The 26055-nt window shown below is 36.1% G+C and overlaps 1 long non-coding RNA gene across 14 annotated transcripts in view; it reads right to left on the bottom strand.

Moving 5' to 3' along the window:
• The window catches only part of LOC112640998 (uncharacterized), a 297942-nt gene that overhangs the window by 232279 nt on the left and 39608 nt on the right, over positions 1 to 26055 (bottom strand). For 6 of the 14 annotated variants that reach the window (XR_007411560.1, XR_007411561.1, XR_007411557.1 and 3 more), the window contains exon 1: positions 8738 to 8842. The exons of 3 other annotated variants lie outside the window; for them this stretch is intronic. This is a non-coding gene — a long non-coding RNA (uncharacterized LOC112640998). Of the gene's footprint in view, positions 1 to 8737; positions 8843 to 26055 lie in introns of those variants that run through there. 5 more of the 14 variants (XR_003124410.3, XR_007411565.1, XR_007411563.1 and 2 more) reach the window with 4 other exon arrangements.

The following is a 26055-nucleotide window of genomic DNA, read 5'->3' on the forward strand; positions in this document are numbered from 1 at the left end:
AGGTATAGCCATAAAAAGCTTTACACAACCCCAAGCATTTTGAAGTAACCTAAAAGTTAAACTCCTTTAAGAGCTGAAGAAACTAAAGCCTGGAATAATTAGGTGCTCCTTTAAGGTCACATGGCGAATTAGTGGCCAATCTGAAGCTGGAAATCCAGTCCAGTACCAGTTCTGATCTCTTCTTACTCCTGTGATTGCCTGTAAAACTTCTCAGATTATTGAACTGCTGATTTGATCCTCAAAGTTTTTATGGAATGTTGAAATGTCAACTATTTGTCTCATTCTTTCCATTGTTGTGCACTGATACTATCTTGATCTTTCTCAAAAGAGAAATAAGAATAAATAAACATCAAAAATCATTACGTGCCATAAATATGAAGAAAAGCACAAACTGTATATCTTGAGAAAATTTGTAGCAAATAGATGATAGGGTGATAAGCACTATAGAAGTAGTTGACAGACCCAGAGATTGATAGATAGAAAATTTGCCCACTATTACATTTTCAATACATAACACTTAACTCCTCAAAGGTTTTTGTGTACATAAACAAAGAACCCTCAGCTTAAGGGCATCTATGAATTTTTAGTAGTCTGGGCAAATATTTCAATTCAAAAAAACAACATGTCAAGTATTGTCCTACAAAGATGTAAAATACATCTTGCTCAATTGCTTGAGAAAAGATGTTTCACACAAGAAAAAATAAAGTTATTACAATGATTTGCTTATGTCCCATATTTTTTCTCATTATTAGTTTATAAAGGTATACAAGCATCTGCAAAAGACTGAGAAATAAATATGTACCTGGCCCAATGCAACAGCTATGTTTCATAAAATTCATGAATGAATCAATTTTTTGTAAATCATAATCTTATTTTAAAATGCATTGTAAGTATTCTATTTAAGGGGACTCTGCAGTAACTCTTACAAAGAATAATTCAAAACAATCACCCTATTTTATCTATGAAACTGCCAAAGAGAGGAGCCGACTAGATGTCTGAGGCAAGTCCTCAGAGTCTGCCAGCAATATGATAGAGTGAGCATTCTAAGGGATTTAGTCCCTACTTGGAAAGTCTGGGCCAGTTCTCAGTCCCAGCCACAATCCATAATCAACAGGACAGCTTATAAAAATATAACAGGTCCCAGGCCCCATCCCAAACTAATTAAGTCAACATCTCTGGGCATCAGTATTGACAATACTAAGAAGAGCAGTTCCACTAGAGTACAGCTACCAAAACTTGAAAGAAGTAGGTTCAGTAGAAAATAGGAAAAGGAGAATTCGAGAATTCGAGACAAAATACAAGCAACTCTTTCAAGGAGGTTTAGTCTAAAGGGAAGAATCACTGGAAGTAGATTCATAGACAAAAGAAGGCTTTATCTGGTTACTGTTTGGTGTCATTTGCCTTTTAAGATGGGAACTACTATAACACATCTGTGTGTTGGTGGGTATGATCCAAGAGAAAAGAAGTTTTGGGCATCAGAGAAAGAAGGGGCAGTTTCTGGTGCACGGGCCTGCAACAAGCAAGAGAGAATGGGGTACAGAGAAGGGGAAGAGGTGAATTTATACTGGAGCAGGACAGTTCATCCCTAGCAGCTGAGGAAGGACAGACTACATGGCCACGAATGCAGGAAAAGGCAGCAGTCAGGAGGAAGAAGCTCACAGAAGTTTCATCTGGTATCTTTCATTTTCTCAGTGAAAAAGAAATAAGGTCATCAAGTAAGAGTGAAAAATGCAGACGGGAGGCTGCAGATCTGTAGACAGGGCAGATGTAAAATAATAACGCAACTGGATGGATGACATGCCTAGAGAAACGTCACCACGTTGGTCTGTTGTAGCAGGAAATCAACGCCATTCAAAAATGAAACGCATTCTTCTCACACGTGTTGATCTCAGTGAGTCCCTACTGGGTCCTAATAACCACCACTTCCTCTCATAAAAGTGTGAAACCACCTTCCTCTAGTTCATTCCAATCCTGCCAGAGGATCAATGAAGCTGGTCGCTCTCTAGTTTGCAAAATGTTTCTTCCGTTTTTCCAAACTCTGAGTCATATTTGCTTATCCCCAGTTTGCCGAATCCTTGTCTCCAGACTTCTTTAACAATAAAATCACTGGAAATTGCTCAGCAATCTCATTTTTGAGCACTCTCAACATCACTCAGAAGAACTGCATTGAATCAGGACATGTGAACTCATTTAAAAATACTAGGATCTTCCCTCTCCACCTGCAACATGACTCAGGGCAGTGAGAGAAGCTTCACCTGATCTCACCGAGTTCCATTCTATTTTATCAGTCTGATCTGTTACACACCCAGCAAGTTCCGCACACCAAATTTGCTCGTTTGTGAACTCTTAAACTATGTAACAGTCTACATGTGCTTATAAGTACTTCCAAAGATTAATTTGGATGAACTTTCTTTTATCAAATGAATGAAAGACCTCAGGTGACTTTTGAACTTCTGGAAACTAAGCATTTAAGAGACTATCACTTATGCTCAGAAGAAATAAAATTGCATTATTCTTTTGTCTAATCGTAGTGTCTCCTTAATTAAGGCTTCTTTATTTCAGCTCTGGATTTACCTTATTAAACTTTCAAAAATGTCTCTCATTCCCAGTCTCTTTCTCCTTCCAATTTATCGGAATATTGCTGTCAGGCCAACTTGCACTTAGTATCATTTTGTTGATCTCATGATGAGATGAGAAATACCTAGCATTTGCTTCCCCCACAGACCTTGGTTCAAGTCCTCCTGTGAGTTATGAGTTGGTTGCTTCATCTCTTTGGAGTATAATTATCCTTATTAATAAAGTGGTAATAACAAGGTAATTACATGAAGTATAAAATAGGCTGTTTTCCAGTGTTTAGAATATACTAAATGTTCAATAAATACATGTTCTATTCCTTTCTTTCTCTCTTCTATTCACAAATGGTCCCATTTTTCCAGTAAGAAGAAGTCTAAAGTAACATTTTTTTTTTATTGGTAAATGCAAACAATGATCTCTATCATTTCCTTTCTTGACTATTTTCCACATTCTACTCAGTTCAGAGTACTTGTTCATATCGCACTCTAATATATTTTTAGTTATTTTGTATATTAATGTATCATTAGTTCCCAGATAAAGAGAGAAAAAATGTTTACAGATACAAAGATACAGAAATTAATAGGGTAGGTATAGGTGTGTGTCTGTTTAGATACAGATATGAATACAGTTTTACATATATGATTTTTGTATCTGTATGATTCTTTTTACATATATACACAATTATGCAAAGAAACAAAGTCTGCTCCTGTTAAGACAGGTAAGACTTTAAGCCCTCACTTGGGACTCACGATTATATTTCTATATAATTGTTTTTTTATTTCTTAAGGCTTAAGTTCTCTAAGCCTCCATTGCTTTGTAAAATAACTTTCTCGCTGCAGAGTTGTTGTATTTAAGACACCGTTTATAAAATCCTGACACACAGTAGGTTCCCAGTGAGTTGTCACTTGTATTATTACTTTTACAAGCTTTATTTTTTCTGTAGTGCCAGACATTTTTAATACAACAAATAAATGCCAACAGAGTTAGATATTGCTATGATTTTATCTTGTTAATAGTAATGAGTAAATAGGCAGAGTTGAAAACAATTTGAAATTTTAAAAAGGATTTAAATTTAAATTTAAAAGGAAATTTTTAAAGGATTTTAAAATTTTCAAATTTTAAAGGATGCCATCTTTTGAGTGAGTCTTAAAACATCTGTGGTATGACTACAAAAAGATTACTCAATGGATTCGATTTTTTTAAACTCACACATCAAATGAAATAGCTATATGATATCATATGGCTGAAGTAGTCCAGTTGCAGACATGTGCAATTTTTTGCTGTAGTGTTCCAACATATACATGAGTAATAAAGGTAGGGGCTCTTCTACAAATAATGACCAGCTTCTAGGACCTACTTCTTTTTTTTTTTTCTTTTTAGGACCTACTTCTTTATTTCATACTTTCTCTCCTTCCTTCCCTCTTTCTCTCTCTCTCTTTCTCAATTTTGGTATTTTGCTCTCTTTTGCTCACTCTTTCTTCCCTTATATACCTCTGATTTTATATATGTTCACTATATATTCTTTTTTTTTTTTTTTTTTTTTTTTATGATAGTCACAGACAGAGAGAGAGAGGCAGAGACACAGGCAGAGGGAGAAGCAGGCTCCATGCACCGGGAGCCCGACGTGGGATTCGATCCCGGGTCTCCAGGATCGCGCCCTGGGCCAAAGGCAGGCGCCAAACCGCTGCGCCACCCAGGGATCCCGTTCACTATATATTCACTATTGCTCTCTGGATAATCAAACTTACTTTGAGAGACTTTACTATTGACTTTTCTGTATTTTCTCCATTTTTCTACATACCATACAGAGGAGAATCTAATGAAAATTGAACAATTTCTTGTTACTCTATCTTCTACTTTTCCTTTTCATCAATAATATTTTTTGCTAAAACAAACAAATAGTAGAAATAGATCTAGTCATGTCACTGAAGCTCACTGCAAAGGAATTTCAAAGCCAGGAAAACAAAACAGATATTATTCACTTGACAGTAAGAGAGACTATAAGAGTCCAAAGTTGCACTAGATCTAGAAGAATTACCTCTAAATTGATTCCTGAAAGTAATTCAATCTCCTAGTCTTTTTACATGTTGGCAAGTTAATGGAAAGAAATAGGCTTATTTATTTATTTGAGTGATATTCAACCCAGTAACATTTCAGTAAGTGAGCAAAAGAAACTAAGGAAGAAAATTCTAGTGTGCCTTAAAGATGTAGTTAAATTTTGAAAAATGTAGGGTTTTTGTTCCTCTTCAGAGGAATGTTTATGTTCTCAAAATGATGAATGATTGTTTTTACATGTACCTCATTTGATTTGCATATCATAATATTTTGGATCAATAAATATCCTTAACCTGCAGTTGTCAGAAGCCAGGAAAACATGGTTGTCATTCATGGTATTTTTTTAATTCAAAAATGGTTGTGATTTTTTTCTTTAATGCAATTAAAAAAGCAACTTCATGTAACACACATAAAAAATTCCAGTCTTTGTACAATGGATACATCCTTGAAAGCACAATTTTTACCTCTCTGACCTTAGGAACAATATTTGACCTCAATATGTCTTAATTTTCTCATCAACAAAAGAGAATAATATTAACATCCACCTTGCAGATTATTGTAAGATTTAAAACATGTATTTTATGAAAAGCACCTGGTAAGTACTCCTATGAGAATGGACCATTAGTGCAGGACCAAGACTCCTCAGTAGTGTGAATTACTTGCTTTTCTGTGTGTGTGTATACATAAGTATTCTCAAAACAAATATTTCTAGGAATTTTTGAAACTATTTAAGAGCTATGAAAGGATAATAATAGATTTGCCTTTGATTAAAAAGGTATCATTTGGGGGATCCCTGGGTGGCTCAGCAGTTTGGCACCTGCCTTCAGCCCAGGGCATGATCCTGGAGTCCCGGGATCGAGTCTCACATCAGGCTCCCTGCGTGGAGCCTGCTTCTCCTTCTGCCTGTGTCTCTGCCTCTCTCTCTCTCTCTCTCTCTCTCTCTCTCTCTCTGTGTGTGTCTCTCATGAATAAATAAATAAATAAAATAAATAAATAGATACATTTTTTTAAAAGATATCATTTGGCTAAGTCATGAAAATTTTGATGAAGCACTGACATATAGGAAGAAATGGCAACTCCTAAAATAACAAATACGTGTTTGGTACATCCAAGTGCTTCATATGCATTGCACCATCAATGCAATGCACCCCTCAGGGGATTAAAAGATTTTTTAATTAAAAGTCTTAAGTTTATATAGATTATGAAATCTCGCTAGTGATTACCATATCTGAATCCTAAGGACTGAGCTCTTGACCACTATGCTCTCAACATCTGCTTGGGGTAGGTATAATTAACTGCAAAGAAATATCTCAGGTTGGTGCAGTAAAAGGAAAGCTCCTCTTCTATAAACCTCTAAAGAGAGCACTGTAATTTACATCCATTTCCAGGATTTTTCTGTTTATTCTTACAACTAATCATAAGTCCATTCCCACACATCTCTTTAACCAAAATTTTCTGCCAAGAACTATGCATTCAGCCCTATGGGACCTCTGAACTAAAGATATCACATACCAAAATAAATATTTGATAATGAAAATTGGGTAGGGAGTATAAATTTCAAATTTAATCATTAACATAAAACCATTCCTCAAAATTTCAAATGCCCCACTACAGAGAGGTAAAATTCTACAAATTAAGCTATCACAAAATATACTATTAAAATATAGTTGAGTTCAAAGGCTACTCCAAACTCCAGAGCCTGTGAAACAAATAGAGATATAACAGCTTAATATGATCAGCACGCCCACTATAAAAATAAATTTTCTTTTTAGTAAAATCACAAAGTAACAAACTTAGCTCTATAGAATTAAAGGTAAAGAACTTTGAAAGAAATAAGCTGTGGGCACTTGGTTGCATTAAAATGTACGCAGGTAAAGTGGTATACCTGCGAGAGAAGTGAAGCTTTTTATTTTGAACAGCTCTAAACTTACAAACCATACACATTTAAGTGACATCCAGATAATATTTGATCCTGTCTACTTGAGCGTGCAAATGAGTAAATTGTGTATATAATGGATGATTAGGTGAGCACAACTGGAGTCTGTGAGTGCAATCCAAATTTACATGCTTAATCATCACACTTGTATTTCACTGAGAATCATTTACACACATATAAATTGTACAGTTTTCATGCCTATGTATTTTTACACCTGTGGTTTCTATTCCTCGTACAGATCAATAATCCCCTTGTATAGATTTCCTTTGAAGTTAATCTCATTTTCTGTATTATTATATGTTATATAAAACCCTTAGTCTGTTGGACTATGCATTTATTGTTTGTCCATTTCTTTGGTTATATCTATGTGCCCTGCTTCAGATCTGGGAGCACTGTAGAGTAAGGAAGGAGACAGGTTTTCTATCTTTAAAAAGTACCTTAAACTTTTAAACATCTAGAACATTCAAAATTTAAAATTCAAAAAGAAGTTAGGTAAAGTATGATATATGTTTTTATGCTATAATTCTCAGTTCAACACAGCTAATCCTTAAATTCACATCTCCATTTCCATTTGGGAGGTGTCCCATAGGCATCATCTAACATCAGGTTTAGAGAAGAGAAAACTGAGGTTCCATAAGGCTATGTGTTTTCAAAAGCCACTGCTCTCCCACAACTTTCTTTCCCATAGGAAAGAAAAGGATAATATATCTTGTTTATTCACACAAAAGATTTACCAAAGATTTCAGCTCAGCCCTTTGCAAGCTTCAACTTGATTTCCTTTGTCTTTGGCTGGACATTTCTATCTAGATGCCTCTCTTGCACTCAACAAAATGTTTCTCTTTCTTCCTAAATCTATTAGTCAATTCCTAAAACTACATACCATTCCTGAGTCACTCAGAAATGCTTCTTCCTTTTGACAGTGTCAGCTGATCATCAACAAGTCCCTTTAATTTCTCATTTCATTTGTCACTCTTTATGTATTATTACTTCCCACCCATATCTGGCCCTTTGAACATCATACCAGATTTACTACAAAAATATCCCACTAGTCTTGTTGCTTCACATCCTCTCTTCTGCAATCCAGCACACCACACCACCTGACTCATTCAAAACTCTACCTTCATTATGTATTTGCATCTGTCTCCTGCTTAATATATATTTTTAAAAATTGAGCATAAGAAATAACACGCATCAAGGGTCTAATATGGTACCAGGTGCTGTGCTGTGTTACATCAGTTACCTCATATGAGCTTTACAATAATCAAAGTGGGGGGTGTATTCTGGTAAACTCTATTTTACAGATGGAGAAATTTAAGTTTTCAGACATTGATTAATTTGCCCAAGGTCACATCTTTAGTATATCTAGTATTGACACTCAAGAAATGCAATTCTAGAGTTCAAACCATTAGCTGGTGCCCTAAACATACGAGGGAATGTTTCCTGTGAACCTCAGGTGACAGAAGAGAAAACTATTTGGAAGTGGCAGGGTACGAGGGGAGGGAAACATGAAAGGCATGTTCAATTCTCCAGAGTTTATATTTCCAAAAGAAGTAACTCAGAGAGTCAGGAGCTGCTTTCTTTAAATGTTGTCTTTTCCCTCTGTGTTTCTTTTCATCTAAATAGCCAATGTCCCCAGTACCTGGAAGAGCAGAGGTAAGATAATGGATTTCCAAAGGAAGAGCAATTTGGACTGCGAAGGATTTAACAAATGTTATAACTAATAAATGGAACGACCACAGCATAAAAAGAAAAACAAACCAGTTTGTTGTTTCTTTTTCTTTCTCCAAATATTTATGAAAATTCCAGTTAGTTAATATATGTATAATGTTAGTTTTAAAATTTAGTGATTCATAGTTTGTTTTCTCTTCTGTGAAGAGACACTCAAATGGAACAATAGAAACTTCTAATGGCCTTCCTTCTTCAATTTTTTCGTATACTACTTTTGGTGATCAGTCAAGGAAGGGAAACAATTACTTTTAATTATGGACAGAAGGATGGATTTAAAAATTGCATTTCAAAATTGTATTTGGAGATATAATTTATGTCAAACCCAAAGCCCATCACACAGACTAAAAGGCATTGGGCAATCCCAAAGGAAAAGTAAAAACAGTGTTATGGACATTTTAATTTTGTACTATATATATATTTGATACCAGTCAAGAATTTTGATACCTTTTCATATAGAATGTGTGACACCAGAATCCTGAAAGTATCCCTCCATCCTCTCCATAGTTCATTCACTAGGACACTGGGAGTCTGGTGATTACCGGAGTTCTGGAACTCCCCACAAAAATTCTGTCTCTGTTTGTTAGGCTTCCATGGTTTTAAGTATCAGAAACCCATTCTGGTTAAATTAGAAGGAGAATTTACTGGACCAGTCTTAAAGAACTCAAAAGGGCAAAGAGACTTTGAGTCCAAGCTTGGAGTCAGCCTAGCATTCAGTCAGTAACCATCCAGCTTTGGGCATGGAGGCTGCAGGACACCTTGATAGTCTCTTCAGGGTACTACACAGGAATGAACTCCAACTGTCTTTAACATCTTTGTAACACTCAGTTCTAGATTCAGAGTACTCCCTCAAAAAAAGGAAAAATATATATAGGCTAAGGAAGTTCAGAGACCCTTATTCACAGTCCCTGCAGACTGGAGAGAGGTCATTCTTCGGAAAGAAATCAGGGCACTCAGTGATCAGAAAGAGGAATAGTTGGGGGACAGCAAAAGAAAAAGAGAAAAGATGGTGAGGTGATATAAAAAAAATTATTATAGAATTTAGCAATTTATTAGCAATTTATTTAAGAAGTCTATTCTTTTGAGGGTGCATGGGTGGCTCAGTCAGATAGAGGGCCAATTCTTGATTTCTACTCAGGTCATGATCTGAGGGTGGTGGGATCAAGCCCCGCCTGGAGCTCCATGATCAGCAGAAGTCTGCTTCTCTCCTTCTCCCTCTCGGTTTGCCCTCCCCCCTGCTCCCACACTCTCACGCTCTCTCACTTTCTCTCATTCTCTCTCTCTCAAATAAATAAGTAATTCTTTTTAAAAAAGTTTATTCCTTTTGAAAAGAATTTAGGATTATTTTCTTTGGAAAGAAGAAATCCATGATATCTATTCATAAATTTTTCAAGTATGCATAGAATTGTACAGAGGCTGACCAGTTGTCCCCCATATCTCACAGGAGCTGAACTTTGTTCAGCTAAATGAACCCTGGTTCAGTTTAAGCTAAAATGTAAGGAAGATCAGTTGTTCATTAGGCAAAATTCCATTACAAGAAAGGGGATAAAACTATAGATAGGGGGTAAACTTAATCTTTAACTCATCACATTTTTATTTTGAATATGCAAAATCCAAGATCTTAAAGGTACATTGGGGATTATTTAAGACAAACTCTTCATTTTATATATTAGGAAACAGAGATCCAGAGAATTGAAGTGATTTGCCCAAGGTCACCAATGCTCAGTATCAAAGCCAAATCTACCTCTTAGATTTTCTAATTCATAGGAACATACACTCTTCCCCACCTTTTTTTTTTAACCTCAAGTGTCCTGGTTGATTTACACACTCACTAGTTAATTTCTTGAACTTCCCTTTGATTCTATAATTTTACCATTTGGGATAACTTCATTTTCCCAACATGTAATTTTTAAACTGCAGTGTTTCATCAAATCAAGTTGTCATTGTTTGTAAGATGCACCACCGGGAAATCAAACAAAATGGTGGCAAACTAGGACACGATGCTGTATTAGGTAAACCCTATTACCTAGGGTTTTTATTTCATACTTTGTAAAGGACCTCTTTCAGACTCATTTACATATGGATTTTTATCATGCATTATTCTTGTTCATAGGTTAAAATAAAAATATAAGCAAAATGTATTTTAATAGTAGCTTAAAAACTTCTGCACATGTAGAATCCAACTTTCCTAAGCTACATTTCATCTCAGAGCCATAGATACTGTTACATGACATCACCCTCTGTGCTATCAAGAGCACTGGTGATACGGCATTTCTTAAAATTGTCCCCAGCCTCTTCTTTCAAGATGCTGACTCCCATTCTGCACTCATATTCCTTCCTCAAATAGTCCTGATGGTTTTTGACTGAAATGTCAAGAGGCACTGTCCAGCTGTGCCACAGAGAATAACAATTAAGCTCACACACGCGCACAAAATGACACCTTCCTTACAACTGCCACTTGATCAACAGCAACTGTAAAACCCCATTAAGCATAACACACATCCCAATTTAAACTATGTTAAAATGTGAAAAAGAATTTGGATTAGAATCAAATATAGTAATTTTTTTCCAATTTTACCTCTTAAAAATGTAAAATAAAAATAGCTTTCGTTTCATTATAACATTTACTAAGCCCCAGGGCACCTGAGTGGCTCAGTTGGTTAAGCACCCGACTCTTGATTTCCACTCAGGTCACAATCTCAGGACTGTGAGATCAAATCCTGCATCAGACTCACACTGGGCTAGGAGCCTGCTTAAGACTCTTTCTCTGCCCTCTCCCTCCCCCCCCCCAAAAAAAACCTTACTAAGCCTTTATGTACAACTACATATTGGCAAATGATGTATTATTATGAAATAGAGTAAGAATCCTCTGGTTTCTCTAGCTGATATTCACAGGGAGAGTAGACAGGTATTTCTACTATTCTTAATCCCCACACTGTGCCACAAGAGATGTTGTTACACATACACCAGATTCCAATTAATTAAGTAAAATAATGGATTTTCAATTGTCTGAAAAATCTGGATTTTTTGAAGATTAAATAAATCTCTACTTCATTTTTTTTTTACTCTAAATCTTCTTTTATGGGGTAATATTAAGAAATCAGCACTTTCAGGGCACCTGAAAGGCTCAGTTGGTTAAGCCGCTGCCTTCAGCTCAGGTCATGATCTTGACTGGGGTCCTGGGTGGAGCCCCACATCTGGTCCCTACTCAGTGGGAGTCTGCTTCTCCCTCTCCCTCTGTCCCTACTCTCTGCTCTCTCAAGCTCTCTCTCTCAAATAAATAAATAAAATCTTTAAAAAAAAAAAGCAGAAATTAGCATTTTCTGGGAGAATAAACTTAAAATTATTTGACACACACACAAAAACCACAATGATAAGAATAGTTCCACTAGCTTCCTAAGAAGACCACAGCATTGTTGTTCAAAGTGTGGTCCAGGGAGCAGCAGCAGTAGCAGCATCACATGGGAGCTTATTAGAAATGCAGACCCCAACTCACCCCAAACCTACAGAACCAGAATTTTCATTTTACCAAGATCCTCAGGGAAACACATGCACATTAAAGTTTGAGAAGCACCAGCCTAAAAGATGGTCTGTTCCATTAAAGCTGAATACACATTTCCCAGAAACTTGGGTTGCTCTATTTTATTGCCACAGCTGACATAAGTAGCCATTAGGCTCCAAGGCATTTCCAGTCTGACTGCTAGTTCCTAGCAGAGTTTCGATCATCAGAGGTGAAAAAGGAAAGAAAAGGAAGGAAGGGTTGGGGAAGGACATAAATCTCTACCAAGGTGATTACATCTTTAGGTAGTGAAACAGTAAGAGGTAAAGAGGCTAAGAACTGTGGGGGGGGGGGGCTCTCTTAGCTCAATCATCCATTCTATTCTACCAATATTGTTTAGTATTTTCTACATGCCTCACATTGAAATCTTTCTACCTATCAAAAGTACACTCATCTTCTCACACTTTCCCTTGCTCTCCTCATGAAGTCTGGTGTTTGATTGTTGAAACCAAGGATTCTTTAACAGGGGTTCAGGAATCACCTTCAAGGAGCCTATAAATCTAAGATGATATGTTAAAAAACCAGAGTATGGGCATATGTTGATTTTCTAGGGAAAAATTCCATGCTTTTATCAGAATTTCAAAAGGGATATGATCAATTTTCAAGAGCCATCAGCACTCTAAGTAAGTCAGTCTTGTCCACCATCTATTTTAAAGTCATTGATACAAACTTCTCAGTTGCAAAAATCATCCTATCCCATTTGGGAATGTGGATCTTTATGAGGTAACTAATACCTCAACACTGGTTCTGTACTGTCACATATCTTTTCCCAAAAAGGAACAAAACCAAAAAGACCTGGACATAGGAAAAGATCATCTCACTTCATTATAAGAGGACTTCAGTTAAGTACATGATTGTTCTGGCATCTCATCGCATTGTGCCATCCTCCTTTCCCTTTATTCTCTACATTTATCATCTTTTATTCTTAAATAAAACATTGTTGCTATTCCTCCCTCAGTGTTAGCTCCTCTCTGATCTTTCCAAAGGGTATCATAGATGTTACAAGCTATATTGTTCTACAGTTTGTCCTTCCCACTTTATCTCTGTCTATTTCAAAATCTCATTCAAAGAAGTCAAAGAAAGGTCAGGATTGGCCTTGGCTGGCTATTGTAATGTACACCATCCCCTCACCCTTAGCCCAGGGGCCCACAAAAGGAGTAGTATCCTTTAATGCTTTTGAAATCATCAAGAAAAATGGGGGAAAAAAAACCACTTCCAATCCTATCCTTATAACCAGAAGCCCATTGATCAGTGTAGGTAAAGGGATAGCACATTAAGGGGGAAATGGCATTTACAAAGTATGATTTGATCCATACAGCTGAGTGATCACGGCAAGTTCAAATCCCATCTGAGCTAGGGAATAAATCTATACTATTGTCAGCACTGAAATATCTCATTCATGAAGCACAGGTAAGAAATCACCTCTAGTTGCCATTAATTATCAAACATATTTGAGTTAAGTAAGTACTTCACCTATGCAGTGATCCATGTATAAAGTCGTACAATTGAAAGAACAATGTAGCCACAGAAATTCAGTACCATCTGATATCTAACATCAAGGCCTGAACTCTAGGTTTTCCTACTAAGTGGCTAAGAAATCTGGTCTCAAAAACAAAAACAAAAACAAAAACAAAACAAAACAAAACAAAAAACACCAAAAGTTATGCACCTATTAGAATGGGTAAAATCTAGAACCCCGACAACACCAAATGCTGGTGAGGACCTAGAGCAGCAGGAACTCTCATTTATTGCTGGTGGAGATGCAAAATGGTACAGCCATTTGGTAAGAGAGTTCAGTGGTTTCTTAAAAAACGAATCTTACTCTTAACAATCTAGCAATCATTCTCCTGAGTATTTACCCAAAGAAGTTTAAAATTTATGTACACACACACAGAACCTGCACATGTATGTTTCCAGCAGCTTTATTCCTAATTGCCAAAACTTGGAAGCAAACAAAATGTCCTTCAGATGGGTAATGAATAAATGTAGTTCATCCAAACAATAGAACATAATCAATACTAAAAAAGAAATGAGCTCACAAGCCATAAAAAGACATAGAGGGGGCAGCCTAGGGGGCACAGCAGTTTAGCACCGCCTTCAGCCCAGGGTGTGATCCTGGAGACCCAGAATGGAGTCCCGCATCAGGATCCCCGCATGGAGACTGTTTCTCCCTCTGCCTGTGAATCTGCCTCTCTCTCTCACTCTGTCTCTCACCTGTCGAAAACCTTAAAAAAAAAAAAAAAAAAAAAAGACATAGAGGAAACTTACATGCATGCATATTATTATATAAAAAAAAGACATTCTGAGAAGGATACATACTAAATGATTCTAACTATATGACATTCTTAAAAAGGCAAAACTATGTAGACAATAAAAGGTCAGTGGTGTCCGGAACTAAGTGGGAGGGTGGCAGAGCAGAGGCTTTTCAGGGATGTGAAAATACTCTGTATGGTGTTATAATGAGGTATATATGTCCTTATACATTTGCCCAAACCCATAGAATGTACAAGAGTGAACCCTAAGGTAAACTGTGGACTTGGATGATTATGTCAATGCAGGCTCTGTTGGTAAAACAAAAACAAAAACAAAAACAAAACCTTCTAGTGAGGATGTAGATAATGGTGGTAGGTATGCATGTGTGGGGCAGGAGGTATACCGGAGATTACTGTACTCTTCTTTCAATTTTATTGTAAATCTCAAACCGTTCTAAAAAAATTTATTTTTAAAGAATTGAATGAGCTTCTCTCAAAAGAAAGTTTGCAGTAGAGGTTAAAATCTTGAACTCTGGAATCAGAGAGACTTGAGTTAAAAAAAAAAAAAAAGATTTATTTATTTATTCACGAGAGACACAGAGAGAGAGGCAGAGACACAGGCAGAGGGAGAAGCAGGGTTCATGCAGGGAGCCCAACGGGGGACTCGATCCCAGGTCTCCAGGATCATACACTGGGCTAAAGGTGGTGCTAAACCACTGAGCCACCCAGGATGCCTGAGCCTTGAGTTTTAATTCAAACTCTAACACTCACTATCTCCTGACCTTGATCAACTTATCTACTCCAAGCCTCAGTTTTTTTATCTGTGAAGTGGGGATAATAATTGTTCTGACCTTAAGAGCTAAATAAAATATAGGATATAATTTAATAAAATGGTCAGAATTCTAAGAGTATATTTCAGTTTCCAATTACTGAAAAATGATTTCACATACTCTGAGAACTATTCTCTCTACTTATGTTACTGTGAATATCAACTGAAATAACATCAAATTACTTCAAAAACTATAAATTACTGTATACATATGAAGAGTCATAGTACTTTGCTCTTACTTTTAAACAATCCCCTCAAGATGTTTTTATTCTCAATATAAGACTGAGAAATGTAAATTCAAAATAAAAACAAAAACCCAATTCCAGCAAAATTTGATTGTACAAAGGAAATTTGAGAGAATGTTTCTAAAAACCAATTTCTAAAAATAAGGACAAATACTAGGAAAAAGACTGAAAAATTAGAATGACTAGTTCAGTTAAATTATGTTGACCAAAAATACTATTAACTGAGATGGACCTTGTTTTCTATCTTCAATAGTATTAAGATGAATCATGTCATTTTTATTAGGCATAGATTTTAATCAGAGCTGCTAAGTCAGAGGTAAAATGGTGCCAAAACAAATGGACTTCATCTCAATTCTGGGAAACCTGAAATGATTAAAAATGAAGGAAAATAGAGCTGAGGGAATGTCACAGCTCATCATTTTTATCCTCTTTTTCCTAAAAATTGAGTTTCTTTCTCCCATACTTCTTGTACTTATTGTTCATTTTTTCTTTCCTCTTCAGGCATTTTGGTAATACACACATATACACAAAGATCTGATTGTTTAGAAAACAGCAAATCAAACAAAATACTTGTACGAAGTTGCCGATGTCAATAAACCCCTATGCTGCCGAATTTGGAAATGTATTACAGTTGCTTAACGTATCTCTTTCATGACTGAAATTTTAAAAAGCAATTCATTAAAAACAAAATTTTATTAAGGCAGTTAAGAATACTTTCTTTGTTTCATGCAACTTCATATCTTGAAAGTCCTGTTGATAAAGCATGAAAAGAGGAGAATTGGTAAAAGTAAGTCATACTAAAATATTTTTTTAAAACCACTAAGGTACGACTTCACAAAAATGATGTTGACCTGCCAGTTATTCCTTCTTTTCTCTGTGGGTCTGCCTCCATTTTGCATGGGAGATATACATATTGGCATGTATTGAAATAGTCTGAATCAAATTATCATCTAGTTGAGATGGGGATGTAGCAAGGGGATGTCTCCATGACTCAAAATTCCACAGAGAGGAACCGCAGTGTCAAACTTGTGATATGGTGTCAAGATGAAATATGCTTTGAATTTTATTAATAGTAGGGAGCATATTTCACTGCTCATTCAAGTGTCATGCTAGAACTAGGTGAGTGTTGCCAATATAAGTGGATGGAAATCAACACTTTTTTGACACTCCTGCTACCAAGTGCCTATAAAATGTTTATACCTATAATTGTGTCAAATTATGCTAATTGAGTACTGAAAAGACACTATAAGTTGAAGTATTCAAAAAGTATATTTCTCAGAATCTCATGGGGCTCTTCAAGTTAGGCACTTGGGGAACCTTTTTTCCGTCTACCAAGTACCGTCAAAGTACAAAGTCTTTAAAGTGTCATCTTGGTCTTAATTTAATTTTTAATAGTAAGTACCAGGAAAGCAAATTCATTTAAATTCTTGATCATATATGCATTAGATATTAAGAGTTTTATCTTCAACAGTTTGGTTTTTTTTTTCAGCCCTATTATACTAATATTACTTAGGGATATTTATTTTATACAAAGTCTGTGTTTATTATAAATGATACTTCAAGCACAGCTCAGGGGTGTTTAACAACCTCAGCCACTAGTAGATGTTAACAATAAATCAGGTGTGATTGTGAATTGGGAAGAAAATTAAATAAGATATTGGCTCCTAGGAGAGATTCTTTTTTTTTTTTTTCTAACTCCTTCTCTCAGGTCAAAATAAATAGAGATTTTTCTGTATGTCATTAAAGAAGAATACAACTTCAATGACTTCTCAATTTTACGTGAAAATATTCTACTTTCAGGAATATAGATAACAATCCTTGAGTTCCCAAATTCTGACCATATTCTATTAAAATCATTTTTCCACTTTTCTGTTAAACTGTATTTAATCCTTTGTGTCAATGTGCTGAGGAAGATAGTAAAGATATATCTGAACTTTGCCTTAAACTTCTTTAATCTTTTTTTAAGCTCTCATTCATGTAACACAGCTTCAGCAATCTGATTTCAATACCCTATCTCCCAGGGGAAAAATGCTAAGATTTCCAAGTTCAGAGACCAGTGTGAAACTGGTTCTCCTCAACTAAAAGGTATTTAATTCTAACTGCAGATTCTCTATAGTGCCTCCTGGAGGCCTTTCAAGTCTTTTGAATTCCAATGATAGTAAAGAGGTCTTTTGTACTGGCTAAAGGGGTCCTAGAGCTGAGGGGATTGGTAATGGCATATGGCACAGGTGGTCACAGAGAATTTTTATCTGGCGTGGAAAACATCAACCCTCTTACAAGGCAGCATATGCCGCCAAGAACACATTTACCCAAAACCTTTGTTCCCTTTGCTGGCTACAAGTACAACGTAGCAGCCAATATAAAATGCTGCTGTAATTCCAAGGCCCTTAATGATGTGGGATTCAGCTATGGAGGAAACCAACTGATAGTGCATGTTATGTCACATTCCCTTCACTTTTCTACAACACAAATGGAAGAATAAATCGCTCCAGAAAATGTTTGTTTGCAGGCCTGAGAGTCTATTCCTAGCTCTTGTCTCTTCTCATCCAATTCTAAGAGCACTCTCTAGTGTGAAGTAGTTCTGAACTATTTTGCCTGTAAACAAGAAACCCCACTGTTTTTGACCATTCTTCACTGTTTCCATTCAATGTCCCTTATCTCAGTTAAAATAAAAGTCACTTTATCCCATGCCTCTTTGGTATACTTTTAATATTTGTGCATGAGAAATTATGTATTCCAATAGCAGTGATAGTTCCATGCCTACGGAGATCCGCTGGCAGATGGAGAGCAAGTCAGTGCTCTCTAGGCCTGAACTGACAATTAAAACCTCTAGCCCAGATTGGTGGTGATTACTGTCCACCAGTTATCCAAAGGCTTTATGACCCAGCTGATAGTGACAGTCCATGCTATGGCAACAAAACCAAATCACAGTGCATACTTGATAAAAGCCTTTCATTTATATGAACAGCTTTAGCAATTAGTTTCTTGGTAACAGAGAGAGCAAGAGATTGCATTCTACTAGTGTCATATGACAAAAATGGTGGAATTATTTTTTTTAAACCTTAGCTCTCCAGAGCAAATATAAAAATTATCATTATAATGCATAACATGGTGAATTGCAGTACTGATGCAGCCTGCTAGAAGCTAAGTTAAAAGAATAACATGCTATATTAGAAAAACCATAATCAGTACCCTTAATATTCTAACCTTTCCTGGAAAGATTCTAGACAGTGGAAGAAACCATGGGATTTTTATTCCTACAAAAACCACAGCTAGAAGATAGTCTTTATAGGGAAGAAACAACTATCTTAGCCAAACTAGATCTTTCAGCACTATGAATCTTTTGCCTTTTGGAATCTGTAGTCTCTTCCAAAAAAGGATTTTTGTTGTTCACTGCACCTCAAGTCACTGGCAGTTTTAAATGATCAACTTATTTAATAGGCATTTTGAGACTTTCTTATCTTTCTCAGATTGTAAAGACCAGGCAGCAAAACGGAAAGCAAAACATAACTGAAATAATTGTAGTTATTTCAGCAGATGGAAAATTTGGACTGCTAACTCAACTTTCTAGAGTATTAATCTCTACAACAATCCAGAAAATACAGAAATGATTAATTTTTTTTTCTCAAATTCATCCACCTTTAGCCACTGGGAACTCCTGTGTGTCCCAACATCTTTTTTGTTTGTTTGTTTTCTGTTTTGTTTTGTTGCTTTTAGCATTTCCGTGCTTTCTGGTATGGCTGCAGAGATTAAATCCTGCATCAGAGCCCTGGAAACAAAGTAGAGATAAAACCTCTATAGCCTGGATTACTGAGTGACTACAATAGGCAGAGCTCACTGTTGCCCTGCACTGGGAGAGAAATAAACTTTGATATATTTAGCCAATGAGAATTTGATATTGTTTGTTACTACAGCATAACTTGAGCATCCCAGCAGATCCACATCCTAGCAGATACACATATCTATATGCTAGCAGATACACATGATCTATTATGTAACAACACAGCAACTCTCCAAAAGTCACAGCAGAAAGTTAATTCCTTACGAGATGTGTATTCATCACAATGTATTTATAATATGGGAATAAATCAAGCATTTTAGGCAGATTTAGAGTAGAAATAAGATTGAGTCTTTTAGATAGATTGGCTTACTGCCAATTTAGAACTTTTAAAGCTTTTTAGTGATTGTATCACATTGTAACTATGGAGATTTATCTTTGGTTATGAATATGAAAACTGTTCCTATTGTAGTTCATACAAGATTTTTCAGGTAGACTAGGGTTAAAATCACTGTGTCTGGAGATAATTTGGGAGCTTGCTCTCTTTTCAAACCACTCTTAAAATTGTTCTTTTTCCCTTAATGAGAAAGGACAAGTAAAGTGGTGAATATTTTTTAAGGGAAAATAAATGTTTCGCAAAAAAAGAAAAATCTTGAAAACATATCCAGCAATAAAGCATCCGGAAGATTTATTTTTTATAATGTAATTTTAAGAGGAAAAACAATCTTTTATGATCCTTATAAACAGGTTAGTTAGATATTCCTTCCACACTGATGTACATTAAAAAACATAAAAATTGTTGTAGAGAAATAGACTAATGATCCTCTTTAGGAGGTATAAAACCACCATAATGCACTTGATAGTGCAGTACTCTGGGGTATCAAGAAAGGATAATTTCTTCATTTCCCCCTCTCAGAGCTCAGTTATGCAGGAAGCATTAGGATTTTAAAACTTCAGGGCCCTTATCCGGACGCCAGTGACGGCCATATGTTTCTACCTTCAATGACATCCTCTGGCACCATGTTTCAAAATCAAAATGTGTTTTATTTAAAATACATTTGCCAATTCAGAGGCATTAACACACTTAGCTTTCTTTACTAAGCACACAGACATCACCGGGCCTGGGGAGTTTAATAATTGTCATGAGAACAGCACTGTCTTAAAAATAGAATATGGGGTCCACCATATTCCTTTCTAAAAGGCCATTCTTAAACACTTAATTGTGTATTAAATAGTCTATCTTAAAGAACAAACCAAAAGGTAATTCAGCAAAAGACAGGTTTTCCTCAAAAGTATATTTTAAAAATATTTTATATTGTGTGTATATATGTATGTGTGTATATATAACATTCTATATGAATATTACTGTTTAGTTCAATAAACTTGACTTCACGAGTCTTGCAAAGTATTTTGCCTGCCTCTAGAACAGTAGATTCCTTACCTAATATTTATTTCAAATAGTGGTAGAGGGACTCCTGGGTGGCTCAGCGGCTGAGCGTCTGCCTTCAGCCCAGGGCGTGATCTTGGAGACCCGGGATCAAGTCCCACATCAGGCTCCCTGAAGGGAGCCTGCTTCTTCCTCTGCCTGTGTCTCTGCCTCTCTCTCTCTCTGTCTGTGTCTTTCATGAATAAATAAAGAAAATCTTTAAAAACAAAAGGAATACTTTCTCTTTAAAAAAAAAAATAGTGGTAGAAACAGAAAATGCTTGCTTATCCCACATAACAGTTTCATTGTATCATCATGGCTGACACTGCATAAGGACTGGAGATGGAAGACAAAATTTTCCCAAAAGAAGGGAGACTTTCAATGGGGGCTAGATACAAATAAATAAATAAATAAATAATGTCTTATAAAGATATGACTTTTTACCACAGCTGCACAGAACCATACAGAATACAAATAAAATTTTTTGATAGGATCATAAAAAGAAGTTAATTGTGTTTGGGTATTAGGATTATAGGAATATAGGATTTAATGCTCTAAAATAATCACTAATAAAATACTCTAAGGCAAAAGATAAGTTGATCAGCCAGGTTCAATGAACTAAAATGTTGGAAATGTAGCCAGAATATTCAAAAGCTTAAGCATTTCCAAATAAAATTTATTTTCCTGGCACCTTAAACTCTTTAAAATAACCGAAATGTATTTTTTCCCACCAAAATCCATTTAAAATCAAATGTGTAACGCCCAGAAATCCTACTGAGCTCATCTCTTCTTTTGAAAACTATCAGGTGTACCTTAAATAGTTGGGGTCTTGATGCTATGGTTGGTTTATAAACTGCAACAACACATTTCCCCTTTTTATTTACAGGAAGAACATTTTCCACAATGACTCACTGATGTTTCTCCCTCTAATCATCATTTCTGCAGCATTTAGGTACAGGATCCATGGCGCCCTCTCCTCAGATGTCAACAGAATGACAATGAGCCAGTAGCATGAGCTGAAGGAGTCACAGGCAGAGGCATATACAAGAGGACTTCCAGGCATCAGAGAAAGCTACCATACAAATGTGGCTTATCAAAAATACAGGACTACCCTGAGAAGGAATTATAAACTAGGGAATATCATGCCTATAGATGCCAGATACTCCGCCTCTGGGATTTTAATAAAGTAGACCAAAATATCTCTGTTAGTCCTTGAGATCAATGTAGAATAAGGAAGCAAATATCTTGCCATTCATTGTCCCTTTAATGGTTAATGTTACCTGGACCCTAGCAAACATTCTAATGTTTAAAGGGGGGGAAAAAAAGGAGCTCCCTGGACAATGTCCTAGAATGGAGGTCATAACTGGCAAAAGATAATGTTTTTAAACATTTTAAAATAAACTTTAGACGTTGTAATGATTAATTCTATGTGTCAACTTGACTAGGCAATGAGCGTCCAGATATCTGGTCAAACATGTGTGTCTGTCTCTGGTGTTTTGAATGAGATTAATTAACATCTGGATCAACCAACTGGCCCTCAGAATGTGTGTGGGCCTTGTTCAATCAGTTGAAGGCCTGAATAGAACAAAAAGGCGATCCTCCCCTGAGTAACAAAATTCTCCCTGCCTAATGGCCTCTAAACTAGAACACTGGCTTTTTTGACTTTGCACTCAAACTGAAACATCAGCATTTCCTCCGTCTGAAGTCTACCACCCGCTGGACGGGAAATACAACCTCCACTATCATGGTTCTCAGGCCTTTGGACACAGACTGAAACTATATAATTGGCTTTCCTGGATCTCCAGCTTGCCAACTCACCCTGCAGATCTTAGAACTTGTCAGCCTCCATAATCACATGAGCCAGTTCCTTACAATAAATCTCTTTCTTTTTCTTTCTCTGTGTGTGTGTGTGTGTATGTATGCATATAAACAAAACTAATAAGATATAACTAATAAGATTTATTTTTCTGGAGAAATCTGATTAATACAGTCACCTTTGCATAGGAGAAGGGTTTGGCTCTCTTAATTTTAGAGCTCTGTTGAACAGTGTCTCCATGTATAGTGAACATAATCTTGTTTGACTGAGTTGGCTAGTCAATTTAGAAAAACATAATCATTGGGGATTCCTGGGTGGCTCAGTGGTTTAGCGCCTGTCTTTGGCCCAGGGTGTGATCTTGGAGTTCCAGGATCAAGTTCCACATCAGGCTCCCTGCATGGAGCCTGCTTCTCCCTCTGCCTGTGTCTCTGCCTTTCTCTCTGTGTCTCTCACGAATAAATAAATAAAATCTTAAAAAAAAAAAAAAGAAAAACATAATCATCAACCACTTTATTTTGTTGAATGGAGTAGCCAGTTTAAAGATCAAACAAATTGTACATGTGCATGTGAAAAGCAAAGGGATTAATCTAAATTATGCATAAACAATGTCTCAACTTCAATATAAAAAAAGGTCACTTTTCAAAAGTTTCATTTAAGAAGGTCTAAAGATTAAACACGCACAGACACTGGGGAATAAGCTGCAGTTGGGAAAATTGCAAGAGAACTTTGTAGTCCTAGTTTTTGGAAATTGAGACAATTTCCAATAGTTAGAGTACATGTCAGAAATATTATGCCCTGAGTAAAGGGACCACGAATGAAAGGCAGTCTTTAGATATCTAAAGCTCCCTATACAGTTGATCTGCAAAATATCAGAGGCAGGAATGATCCAATACATAATCTGTTAGCTGCTTTCAGAAGGATCTTTGTTCAGTGGTGGGATAGTTTTCACCAATTGCTGGCCCCTGAGGATGTCAATAGTGCCAGGTAGACATTGAAGACATAGCCCAACAAAAACAGGAAAAGCTGAGAGAGGAAGTCATGATGCTTCAGTGCTCTAAGCCAAAAGGAAGAAAATTTTGCTCATCCTGATAAATATAACTTTAGTTGCAATAACTGCATGATCCTATGGTTATAACCTCCTTTGCAAGCTTTTCTGAGTTTCCATAACAACTTGATGCAAATTTTTAATGTGGTTGTAACTTTCACTAAATTTAAGAGCTCTCAGAATTTTTTTTCTTCCTGTGGCCTAACAATAATCAATTGCAATAACATTAATTTCACAATTAACCTCCTTTAGTAATTCAGTTCCAGATCTAGATCAGCTCCAAGGTGACCTATGTAATTTGATAAGGAAAACATGACTGTTGAAGACTTACAACCCCTGAGAGGGAAGTTCAGTGTTTCTATTTCTCTTATATGCATCTTGTCACTTAAAATATTAACAAAGGGGGATCCCTGGGTGGCTCAGCAGTTTGTCACCTGCCTTTGGCCCAGGGCGTGATCTTGGAGTCCCGGGATCAAGTCCCACATCGGGGTCCCTGCATGGAGCCTGCTTCTCCCTCTGCCTGTGTCTCTGCCTCTCTCTCTGTGTCTCTCATGAATAATTAAATAAAATCTTTAAAAAGTATATTAACAAAGTTTTTTTATTTTTATTTTCTCAATTTATAGTTTGTTTGATATATCCATGGCTATCTTTACTTTTTGGTTCTGATTTGGCATTCCAAGGCTTCAAAGGTTTAATAGAAAAGCAGATAATAGAAATAGATGATGGATAATAGAAAAGCAGAAAGGGAACTGAGCTAGAGGGAAACTTTGCCATCCTATTTGTTGTCTTTGCTCTAAATATTAGATCAAAATTTTTTAAAGTGAGGAGTAATCAAGGATGAAGATCAATTACATAAGCCTTCCACATCTGAAAAATAGAATAAAACCCATCATATACCCATTATATATATATGTATATATGTATGTATATATTTATAGCATGTAAAATACGAAGCACAAGCACTTAGCATGTTACAAGCCCTCAAAAAAACAGTAGAAAGAGGACACTGTCCCCTGCTACTGTTTTGATTACTCATATTGTTAGTCTCCTACTAACAATGTTAGTCTCACTCAGTCCCCCAGTAAATGTGTAAGACTTCCACATTCCATTTTCTGGAACCTGTGAATATGTTATGCTACAAGGTTAAAGTTGCAGACCCAAACAAGGTCATGGACCATATTGGTTTACAATCCCCAACCTCTTGGTATAATACAGTGGGAGAAATAGACATGTACCAAAAAAAAAAAAAAAAAAAAAAAACCAAACCACAAATTCATGAAATAAAAGTGATTTCAGGAATATAGCTCAAATCACTCCAAATTTCACTAAACTGCCTGGCCCAGAAATAAATGCCAATATTTGCCACTGACCAGGTTCACAGATTCCTTGCCTCCAAGTACAAGCCACAAGCTTATATTGTTCCCATCCTCTGTGATTACAGTTCTTGTTGTAAGGCCACAGCACCAAGGATGATTTTACATCAATTAGTTGAGCTTCTTCAATATTACCTGAATTGCAAAATGCAGATTGTGAAAAAAAAAAAAGTTAGGATTACTTAAACACAAAACTTAGAGAGAAGGAAAACTTCCTTTTTTCCTCCTTGAAATACACATACAAACACAAACCTCCTGGCAAACTGTTTAAAATTTTGAATACTGAAATTACTATATCAGGAAAAATAGTGACTTTACAGTAGAGAAACCAAGGATATAATACCTTAACCAAGTGTTCGTGATCAATATCACCAATAACAAGACTAAGCCACACGATATACCCTGCATATGACACACGTCATGTCTGTAGTATTTTGCACAAAATGTATAGCCTTAATCTAATGTTGGAAAAACCAAATTCAAAGTGGACAAATCAAATTCAAAAGACATTCGACAAAATATTGTACAGTACTCTAAACAATGTCAAGGTCGTGAAAGACAAGGAAAGACTGAAGATCTGTCACAGACTCAAGTAAACTAAGAGGAAATCGTAACTAAATGCAATGTTAAGTACCCTGGATTGGATCCTGGAACAGGAAAAAAAGAAAAAAAACAAACACTAAAGGAAAAACAGATGACACTTGAACAATTCTGAATTTGAAAAAAAAAAAAATTAAATAAACTGTAATTCATTTAGTAGCATGACAGCAGTTTTAACAACTGTGCCATAGATAAGTATGTTTTAATATTAGGGGAGGTAAAGGGTATATGTGAACTTTCTGTAAGGTTTTTGCAAATACGTGTAAGTCTGAAATTGTTTCAAAATAAATGATTAAAAATAAAAAATAATCTCTCATATTAGGAATTAGGCACTCCCAGGTAGACTCAGTGCAAAGCAGTTCTCACTTACAGTGCCAAATTCATGTTTGAGCACCTCAAAAGCTTCTCTCCAAAGTGGCCAATTAAGGACAAGTGGGAAGCTGAGTCACAAGACTGGCAAAATGTTTTGATGGAGTGGACCCGGGAAAGCTGGGAACTGAATTGTGAGACAGGCCTGCTAATTTCACTCAGACCACCTGCCTGGTTCGGATACAAGCCAGTGACCTAAACATGATGGGCCATTACCAGCCCTCTGCTGGCATTCTGAAATGACTACATAGGAGACAAATTTGGGAACAATGAGATTTGCAAATGGCATGAGAACAATAGAGGAGTAATGACTTTTCATGAGCATTCTGAAGCACCTCACACACACACACATACATAAAGTCACCAGGAGCTATGCTGCATGAATTAGCAGGAACTATTCACCCAAAATGAAACTTTTCACCAATAAGTTGTGACATGCAATGCAATGAATTATCAAAAAGAAAAATCTCTAA

Source organism: Canis lupus, chromosome 6, assembly GCF_003254725.2.
Source record: "Canis lupus dingo isolate Sandy chromosome 6, ASM325472v2, whole genome shotgun sequence".
Lineage (NCBI taxonomy): Eukaryota > Metazoa > Chordata > Mammalia > Carnivora > Canidae > Canis > Canis lupus.